The sequence below is a fragment of the Xenopus laevis genome, chromosome 9_10L, assembly GCF_017654675.1.
Source record: "Xenopus laevis strain J_2021 chromosome 9_10L, Xenopus_laevis_v10.1, whole genome shotgun sequence".
NCBI classification, from domain to species: Eukaryota; Metazoa; Chordata; class Amphibia; order Anura; family Pipidae; genus Xenopus; species Xenopus laevis.
The window spans coordinates 14945438-14955817 of record NC_054387.1 but is presented as its reverse complement, the minus strand read 5'-3'; the positions used below and the strand labels follow the sequence as shown (position 1 = coordinate 14955817).

General features: G+C 41.3%; 1 protein-coding gene across 2 annotated transcripts in view; it reads left to right on the top strand.

Moving 5' to 3' along the window:
• Positions 1-1865: 1865 nt before the first annotated feature.
• osbpl2.L (oxysterol binding protein like 2 L homeolog) overlaps positions 1866-10380 on the top strand; it is a 47256-nt gene continuing 38741 nt past the window's right edge. For both annotated transcript variants that reach the window (XM_018234086.2, XM_018234085.2), the window contains exon 1: positions 1866-1976. The gene's annotated coding sequence lies outside the window, so the exon portion shown is untranslated. The remainder of the gene's footprint in view (positions 1977-10380) is intronic.

The window sequence follows — 10380 nt, the reverse complement described above, 5'->3', positions numbered from 1 at the left end:
AATTAATAAAGTACCCCCAGTTGTAAAATATGAGGATATTATAAGTTACCTCGGAGTTCCATGACCTGTATAAAAACACTCGGCCTTCGGCCTCGTGTTTTTATATGGTCATGAAACTCCTCGGTAACTTATAATATCCTTATATTTTACAAGAGAGGGGGTACTTTATTCACTATATCACGGTGCGTCAAACGTTTCGGCCCGCATTAGGACCTTTATCATCCTTGATAAAGGCCCCAATGCGGGCCGAAACGTTGGACGCACGGTGATATGTAAATAAAAGCACGATTATTTATTTGAACTGGAGTGCTGTTCCATCCTTTGATGATTATACAACATTATTTTGACCAAGCACCCGTGAAAGCATCATATATATATATATATATATATATATATATATATATATATAGTAATATATCTTCAGTATCCGCACTCTAATCAAGCAATCTCAGGGGTGCACGGCCAATTCTCAATCATATAATCAAAATTTTGAATAAAGCATTCCTGGGCCAGCACTTCCCTTAGTAAAACAAGTGTCTTTTTATTTCATTTTACACACAGCACAACAATAAAAGATTATGCTTTTTACACAGTGTCGGACTGGCCCGGCGGGACACCGGGAAAAAACCCGGTGGGCCCCGACCCTCGTGGGCCCCCGCCGGGCCAGACCCCCTCTACCAGTATAAAAATTTTGAAAAAAGTTTCCGGCGATGCGCATCGCAACGCCGTTTGCGCATGCGCACCGAGAAGCGCCGCACGCGCATGCGCATGGCGGCGTTCGAGCGGCGCATATGCACAGTTCGGCACGTCGCAGTAGGGGGCCGGGGGCCCTGGACCAGCAGTCCCGGTGGGCCCAGGGCCCCCCAGTCCGACCCTGTTTTTACATAAAAGGGAGTGCTGGTCTGGAAACTATTGGTGTATACACAATTTACCGGGCACCCCTCCTTCTATTAAGATTGACTTTGGAGTGCAGATACTCGTCTAAGGGCAAGGTCACCCTCGCTGTATCTCTTAGCATTTGGCACTTAGAGAGGTAGATCACCTTTCAGACATAAAACTATATGGAGCACCTGGAAACATCAAGGCACTGGCCAGCAATATTTTGATTTTTATTAGGCCCATGGGAAGGGGGCTGATCATTTTGTTGTACAGGGCCCTGTGATTTCTCATGTCAGCCCTGGCTACTTTAGTTGATACGTTTCCTATCTTCATCCCTATTGAGTTATAGGAAAGGCAGCTGCTATAAGTGGTGCAATGGTAGGGAACATGGCACAGCAGGAGCTGCCACAAGATGTACTGAATCATGTAGCCAATTCTAACAGGTCAGGGCCTGGGAGACTGAGCTGCCACACTGAAACACCAGCAACATTACAGTTCCAAGTTCAGTTTTAAATGGGCTAACTTTTACTATATCATAGAATTCTAAGCAACATTTCAATTGGACGTCATTATTATTTATTTATTTTTTTAGTTTTTGAATTATTTGACTTCTTTCTTTGAATCTTCCCAGATTTCAAATAAGGGTCGCCGACCCCCATCTAAAAAACCCAAACGATCTGTAAGGCTACAAATGTATTACTACTTATTATTTATATTCAGACCTTCTCTTATTCATGTTCCAGTCTGTTATTCAAATCAATTCTGCGCTATCAGGTGCCAGCGTTGTGTTCAGGGCTTACAAGGTGCCAGCGTTGCGCAGTTGGGCGCCTGCAGGTGAGTTACCCAATAAAGTGCCACAGCTGTGCCAGGTATTACCCAATGATATACAAGCGCTGTGCCCGGCCGTTCCCTACTGCCAGGGCGCTTACAGGCACCAGAATGGGACTACTCTTGACTAGTCCCTCCCTCGGCTTCTGAATGGTGGCCCGGTGAGTCCATAACTTTGAACTTGACGTTGATTGGCGGTCGCGTGTGGCAGGGTTTCACTCGTACTTCCGCCTGGGTGTCAGTGGGGAGCAGAAACGGGGAGGCAGCAGGTAAGTGTCAGGGCCTCCGGGTATTTATTAAATCAGTTTTTGTACCACTGTGTGGGTAATGGGGCTGCACTGCTTTCATTCTGGCCCCGTGTCTATTTGTATTATACTGTGTCTGTACATTGCATTATGGCCATATACTGTGCCTGTGTATTGCCCTGTGGCCATATACTGTGCCTGTACATTGCATTATGGCCATATACTGTGCCTGTACATTGCATTATGGCCATATACTTTGTCTGTGCATTGCCCTGTGGCCATATACTGTTCCTGTACATTGCATTATGGCCATATACTGTGCCTGTGTATTGCCCTGTGGCCATATACTGTGCCTGTGCATTGCATTATGGCCATATACTGTGCCTGTACATTGCATTATGGCCATATACTGTGCCTGTGTATTGCCCTGCGGCCATATACTGTGCCTGTGCATTTCATTATGGCCATTTACTGTGCCTATGTATTTTCCTATGGCCGTATACTGTGCCTGTTTATTGCTCTGTGGCCATATACTGTCCCTATATTCATATATATCCTGGTACTGTCTGCTTGTATCCTGGTGAGAGCTGGCCTTACAGTAATTGGTGCCCTGTCCTATTTGTTACAGCGGGTACCCCATGGCAATTAGAAAACCAGCAAACGATATTCATAAATTCTATGAATAATTAAATCCTGATATGGTTTCTAATTCTCACAGTCCAACTAAAGTCAATCACAGTTCATTTCTGATTGTCTGCTGTGTTTCTGAGCTGTTGTAGATTACTGCACTTATAGGGGCACATTTACTTAGCTCGAGTGAAGGAATAGAATAAAAAAAAACTTCGAATTTCAAAGTGTTTTTTTGGCTACTTCGACCTTCGACTACGACTTCAAATCCAACGATTCAAACTAAAAATCGTTCGACTATCCGACCATTCGATAGTGGAAGTACTGTCTCTTTAAAAAAAACCTCGACCCCCTACTTTGCCACCTAAAACCTACCGAACCTCAATGTTAGCCTATGGGGAAGGTCCCCATAGGCTTTCTAACAAATTTGTGATCGAAGGATTAAATCCTTAGAATCGTTCGATCGAACAATTAAATCCTTCGAATCGAACGATTCAAAGGATTTAATCCTTTGATCGAAAGAATATCGCTAAATCCTTCGACTTCCATATTCGAAGTCAAAGGATTTAACTTAGACAGTTGAATATTGAGGGTTAATTAACCCTCGATATGCGACCCTAAGTAAATGTGCCCCTTAGTATCCAAATCTCTGTAGGTTGCTTTATACTGAGAGTCCTTACACCCTGACCAAGGCTATGATACATCACAAGATACAATCATTTTCGCCCTCTCCTGTGCCAATATTGCTGCTATAGGTCATGTGTTCTATCCTCATAACTTTGCATACAAACAAAACTTGTTCTAGCGTGCATCTGTATTATTTACATCCTGTCCTAATTAACTGGTTTACATGCCACTATACTGTGCTGAGGGCAGATATACTATGTTTTTGCCTGATTTATAGAATTGTATGCTGATAACCAGTTTAATGGCCTATTTTAAAGAACTCTAGATAGATATACTGCTTTATATCATTGGACGGAATGCTGCTGACTCTTTCTGCAGATAGTGTTCTATTCCGAAATACGATTCTGTATTCTGATAATCTAATCTATATTCTTCTGTACAGATTTATAAATTAATATTTGGTGCTGCATATGTTACTTTAACCTGATTTATCGTCTGAATCCTCTAACGTCTATGATGACTCAAAAGGTTTGGGACATTCAGTGTAAATAACAGGGTGGATGGATTTACGTTATTTAAGTTTCTATTTATGTATATAATTAGTATTATATATATTATTACCGCAGTGTCATACTAAGGGTAACAGCATTTAAGTTTGTGGTGTCGGAGCACATTGGCTCATTATGAAACAGATTTATAATTACTTGTGCTAATAACCTGGACTTGTTATGAAAAGAATTATATAATGAATCCTTTTGAAGTTGCTCTGTTGGCAAAAGCACAGCCGCAGCCGCAAGACGGCACTTTTGTCAGCTTGATGGGATTACTTTTCTTGTGGATCCATTTTGGCTGCGTATGTGTGTGTGTTCTGCAAAGGGAGATAGTGGCAGACACATTCTGTTTCCTTCTGCTGATGCAACTATTTTATTTATTCTAACTTTCCCTTTATTTTCATTCCCATTGGCAGTTTGGGCTCTGCAACACAGCATTTTTATTTAATGCACTTTTATATTTTTTAACTTTAAAGCTCTTCATATATGTAATAAGACTCAAGGAAATAAAGTTATAGTATTTGAATAAAGTTAAAAAGCAGTACAGGTATAGGACCTGTTATCCAAAATGCTCAGGACCTGGGGTTTTCTGGATAACAGATTTTTCCATAATTTGGACCTTCGTGCCCTAAGTCTACTAGAAAATCATTGTAAACATTAAATAACCCTAATATGCTGGTTTTGCCTCCAATAAGGATTAATTATTTGTACATCTTTCAAAGGTCCATTGTTTGTGTTGTGTAAATATTTGTTTATATTGAATATATTGGTGTTCTGGCTACTGATTGGTTTATTGCTGTTACTGCTTCAGTGCTCTCACTGGCTGTGTGTTTGCCCTGTGAATGTTCTAATTCTCTGATTGGCTACCGGTCAATCAATTGCTGTTCATGCTTAGGGTAGGACTCCATGAGCGATTTTACCGCGATCCGACGCGCTGCGACTGTCGGATGCAGACGCTGCGCGCTGCGTCTGCATCCGACAGTCGGATTGCGTCAGATCAACGCTGCGACATCATGCGACAATTCTATTACTTACCTTATTTTTGTCGCATGCGTTTTGTCGCAGCGTGTCGGATCGCAGCAAAATCGCTCATGGAGTCCTACCCTATAGCTCTAGTCCAGTGTTTAGTACTATTATTTATTATACCCCCTTGTATTGGGCCCCACTGAAAAGTGAGATTACAATGGTAAATTGCTCTCTTTATGGATAAAGGTGGCCATAAAGTTAACTTTTTAAGTTAACTCTTGGGGGCAGATTTACAAAATTCGAGTGAAGAATTCGAATGTAAAAAACTTCGAATTTCGAAGTATTTTTTGGGTACTTCGACCATCGAATTGGTTAAATTCGTTCGAATTCGAACGATTCGAACGATTCGAAGTAAAAATCGTTCGACTATTCGACCATTCGATAATCGAAGTACTGTCTCTTTAAAAAATACTTCGACCACCTACTTCGGTAGATAAAACCTACCGAAGTCAATGTTAGCCTATGGGGAAGGTCCCCATAGGCTTGCCTGTGATTTTTTGTTCGAAGGATTTTCCTTCGATCGTTGGATTCAAATCCTTCGAATAGTTCGATTCGAAGGATTTAATCGTTCGATCGAACGAAAAATCCTTCGATCAGGATTTGCGCAAAATCGTTCGACTTCGATATTCGAAGTCGAACGATTTTAGTTCCCAGTCGAATATCGAGGGTTAATTAACCCTCGATATTCGACTATTGATGAATCGGCCCCTTGGTGTGATATTCTGAGACAATTTGCCATTGGTTTTAATTTTTTTTGTTATTTGTGGTTTTTGAATTACTTCGCTTTTTATTCAGCATCTCTCCAGTTTGCAGTTTCAGCAATCAGGTTACTAGGGTGCAAATTTACCTAGCAACCAGGCAATGATTTGAATAAGAGACTGGAATATGAATAGGAGAGGCCTGAATAGAAAGAAGAGTAAGAAAAAGTAGCAATAACAATACATTTATAGCCTTACAGGGCATTTGTTTTTAGATGGGGTCAGTGACCTTCATTTGAAAGCTGGAAAGTGTCCAAAGAAGAAGGCAAATAATTGAAACATTAAATAAGAAAAAGAAATAATGAAGACCAATTGAAAAGCTGCTTAGAACTGGTCATTCTAAAAGTTTTAAAGGTGAACCACCTCATTAAGATAAGCTCTTTCCCTGAAATTCCCACCTAAAGTGGATGATATTGGGCTGCTTTAATCCGATTGTTGGCCTTAAGGCCAAACGATTGAATTATGAACGGCGTGGCGTCGGCCTGTGTGCAGACATATGGAGCAGATATCGGGGAGAAAATGCATAGTTTTGTGTTTGTCTTGCTGGTTTTCACTGCAGGCTGGGAGAAGCCTAGGCACAATCTCATTTGACTTTAGCCAAAAAGGTTGGTCTACTCTAGATTTATGATGTGGCCATAAGAGGCTTAATGATGGGGAATGGCTTGGATTCTTCTTGTGGGTAGAGCTCTCCCATCTGATTACAATGAGAGATTCTGGGACTGTCTGGATTCCTGAAACTATCAGAAATGCATTTTATTTGCTTTCAGATACCAGCAATCTGATTTGCTCTTTTCCTGATAAGTGTATTTTCTGCTATAAAAGACTATACTTCACCAAGGTCTGTGGTCTCAGTGTGGATCTTACTATCACTTTGGGGCCTGTAGCAGTAACTTATCAACAACAGTGAACTAGAAAAAAGTCCAGCCCAGGGCAGATGAATGTCAAGAATTCTCGTTCAGCCTCTATATATAAGCTGCAAGGCTGTTGAACTAATATATTTATTTTAAGGCCTTTTCCCCCCACATAAATAATAACTGATTGCAGAGGGTTTAAGAATTCCTCAATCTGACCCTTATTATTCTGTCCTGAGTCTGCCCTGTGTTTCTGCTGAGATACCATACACACCTCACCGAGGAAGCCAAGACAAGGCAAGGATTGGGAAAGGGAGTTCCACTTAAATCCCTTGTTTGTTTGAGTTAGATCCTTGGATTCTGGCAGTTGAAGTGTTTGGTAATTAACCCTGAATGTAACTGACTTCTGAAGCAAGGAACATATGCCTACTCTGAGACAGCATAGGTATTCCCCTGTACTAAGCACAATTCAGCAGGAACAGTCCCCTAAGTTTGCTCATAGCCTGTATAAAGAGATACCAAAAAACTATGACAGCATAGGTATTCCCCTGTACTAAAAACAATTTAGCAAGAACAGCCCGTTAAGTTTAGTCATAGCCTGTACAGAGAGATCCCATAAAACTATGGCAGCATAGGTATTCCCCTGTAATAAGCACAATTCAGCAGGAACAGCCCCCTAAGTTTGCTCGTATTTAATTCTCCATTTACACTGACTGGTAAAATAGAACTCCATTCATCCTCCTAGGCAATGTTGTAGAGGGACATTTCCTAAAATTGTGTAACATTGTAGACAGCTGTTTCCTTCCTTGCAGCCACAAATCGCTTGTTTTGTGTAAATATGATAGTGGGTCTTGATACAGTAGTGGCTGTAAATACAAAGGGGAGGAGTGTAGCACTGACCTCCTGGCATCACCATGCTAGAGGGGGTTTTATTTCAGTGACAGCTCAAGGGCTGCAATTTGGAAATAGCAAAAGCCGGTGTTGAATAGCCCTGCCCCCCTGGCACATCATTTATCTGTTATCAGACTGGCATGTGTCAGTGTATTAGCATTGCCATTAGGTGTCAGTGTCTTTCTTCCTCTCTATGCTCTTTCTTAGAAACCATATTATTGCAGTTGATATGAGATATAGGCTTCCGGTTGATTGTGAGCTCTTTGGCCCAGGGCAGAGAAAGCAGACTTCAGCGCTGTAGAGATGGCTGTGTTGAGAACTATTGTCCTTTTGCCTGCCTTTAGTAAGCACACATTGCATAAGAATACATTAACAGTAACCTTCACCCCCTTAGGGGCCCGATTCTATTGCCTGATATTTATATACACAACGTTTATCAAGGCACGTGAATGAATCACAGCGTTAGGCTGCGACACCCTCTGCTTCCCTTATCCGTCTGGGAGAGGAATCCATAGTAGCTTTGCTATAATTAACCTGGCGTGTCATTGATTGTAAAACACACGTGCCATTGTGTCACTAACAGGCTGCCACACATTCTAGATGTCGCTCATTAGAGAGTACGAGGCACAGGCTTTTTCTGCTGCACAGACTTGTGCACTACTTCATCCCTTATAGGGATTCTGTCATGATTTTTATGATGTCGTTATTTCTAAATGACACTGTTTACACTGCAGATAATTCACTCAACCATATAAAATTTCATTCCTGAACCAGCAATTGTATTTTTTTTTGTTGTAATATTGGTGCATAGGTGCATCTCAGGTCATTTTGCCTGGTCATGTGCTTTCAGAAAGATCCAGCACTTTAGGATGGAACTGCTTTCTGGCAGTGGGCCTGGATTTTACCATTGAGTGCTGTTCTTAAGCTGGCCATAGATGTTGAGATTTTTAAAAGATCAGATCCTGATCATGAGACCACGATCTTCTCAGTACGATCGTACGAATTTACCATCAACTAAAAAGACCAATTTACCAGGAAAACAAAGGGGAGCTGCCTGCTTGGTCCTGCAAACATAGAGAGATTGCACTGGGACCGACAAAGATTTTTTGACCTGGCCGATCAATTTCCCGACAGATGTCGGCCGAAAAATCGTAAGATGTACGATCGTTCGAATACCACTAACCACACGATAATTGGTCGGGCTTCCCAAAAATCGGTCGTTCGGCAAGAAGAATCGTCGCGTCTATGGGGAGCTTAAGATCTACCAGGCAGCTGTTATCTTGTGTTAGGGAGCTGCTATCTGGTTACCTTCCCATTGTTCTGTTGTTAGACTGCTGGGAGGAAAGGTAGGGGCATGATATCACTCCAACTTGCAGTACAGCAGTAAAGAGTGACTGAAGTTTATCAGAGCACAAGTCACATGACTGGGGGCAGCTGGAAACTGACAATGAAGTGACTAACGCTGGAGGAAATGCGCCAGCATGACGTCATTTCGGGACTTCGCCATAAATTCCCTAGCAAAGGAGATAGACTGTAGAGCTACTTCGCACTCTAACGCCAGGCGAATTTTCACTCTGGTGAATGGACGTAACTACGCAAATTCACTAAGATGCGGATTTTAATGAACCGCTTGCGCCAGACTTGCCTTCGCCAACTCAGACCAAGCGAAGTGCAATAGAGTAGATAGGAGTTCCTCAAAAAAAAGTGAAAATTTTTCTAAGTCCCAAAAAATGCTGGCAACTTTTCAGTTTTTCAGAGAAAGGTTGCAAAAGATCGTAATTTGTTTTTTAGGGTACCTGGCTTCCCCCCCTACATTTCCTAACATATGGCACATAAACTATACACTGGGCTCATGTGTAGGGCAATATTACATGTACCAAAAATAGAAAGAGAAGGCGCACACCCTTTTAAATCGAATTACAGGGTGCTAATCCATAGGTGACTCCTCATAAGGGTCTCCATAATGATATATAACTACTGCACATAATGGATAGCACACCCGATTTGAAAAAGCCAAAATTTATTTATTACAAAAAAGAAAAAATATATAACAGAGAAAATACACAAAACATAAACAAAATCAAAATCATAATGAGCCCAACGCGTTTCGACCTTAAGGGTCTTCATCAGGGGCACAAAATAGCCTTTTTTATTTTTTTGTCTATTTTGTGCCCCTGATGAAGACCCTTAAGGTCGAAACGCGTTGGGCTCATTATGATTTTGATTTTGTTTATGTTTTGTGTATTTTCTCTGTTATATATTTTTTCTTTTTTGTAATAAATTAATTTTGGCTTTTTCAAATCAGGTGTGCTATCCATTATCTGCAGTAGGGCAATATTACAATTTTATTTTATTAAGGTTTCCCGGGCTTGTGTAGTGTAATTTATTTGCTGCAACATATACGTCCATTGAAATTTAACTTTCCACCGTATGCAAATTAACCGACGCTAGTGCAACTTCGCTTTGCTTGCCGCAGTAACGCTAGCGAAACTTCACCATTGTTTGGCACCCTGGACGCAACTTCTCATTTTAGTGAATTAGCGTTGTCCTGGCGAAGTGAAGTGTCACTGGCGAATTTACAGAAGTTAGTGAATTTGCCCCAATATGTCTAGCCCCGTGTCAGATTTAAAAATTAAATATAAAAATATCTGTTTGCTTTTTTGAGAAACGGATTTCGGTGCAGAATTCTTCTGGAGCAGTACTATTAACTGATGCGTTTTGAAATAAATGTTTTTCCCATGGCAGTATCCCTTTAAACACAGGCACATATTCAAATACATATGCTGATTGGCTAAGTGGGTGTTAAATTCATTTATATTTAGCCATGCAGGTTGGGTGTAGTATGTACCCATATTTAGGTAGACATACACCTGGGTGGAAGCTGCCAACTGCTGCCTCATACTGTGTTTTTTGGCAGAAAAATCTATTTCCAGGTGCCCCACTAGGGTGACATCACTGTTTTCCCTCCACTGGATTGGCTGTTGCAGCGTGCATTTATATCTGGCTTGCTGGATCACAGCTGCCAATGCAGATAAGGGTTTTAACATGTCGGTGTTTGTTAGGTTGCTTTGGGGAAATTATCTCCGGCCTCTCTAGT